We start from the raw sequence: 448 nt of genomic DNA on the forward strand, positions 1-448 counted from the left end.
TGTAAGCAATAACGTAATGCAACAACCTGTTCTCAACAGAAAGCGACCCAGCCTTGGTCAGTTGACCCTGAATATACAAATGAGGGCCCCGAAGGAATGATTTGTAGACATCAACGGGATCAAAATTGTCCTTGACCCAAGAACAATCCCCTATTCCAAAACTAGACGATGATAAACCTCCAACATTCAGAAACAAATAGTCACTCAGCTCAAACAGTCTACCAGAATCATTGACCAATACTTTCCATCCTTGTATCTAAAATTAACATAAAACTCTCTAACTAGAGCAGGGTAGACATGTCCCTTTAATTCCAAAAACTGAACGACTCCTTGAGCCTCCATATCATGCAGAAAACTAAAATTGTGTTCCGCTAACCAGGTTATATCAGCATACCTGATGTATGTAGGTTTGCGACCTTGAAATTTCGCCAACCGGGTCTCTTGCAAT

This window comes from Lupinus angustifolius, chromosome LG13 (assembly GCF_001865875.1).
Source record: "Lupinus angustifolius cultivar Tanjil chromosome LG13, LupAngTanjil_v1.0, whole genome shotgun sequence".
NCBI classification, from domain to species: domain Eukaryota; kingdom Viridiplantae; phylum Streptophyta; class Magnoliopsida; order Fabales; family Fabaceae; genus Lupinus; species Lupinus angustifolius.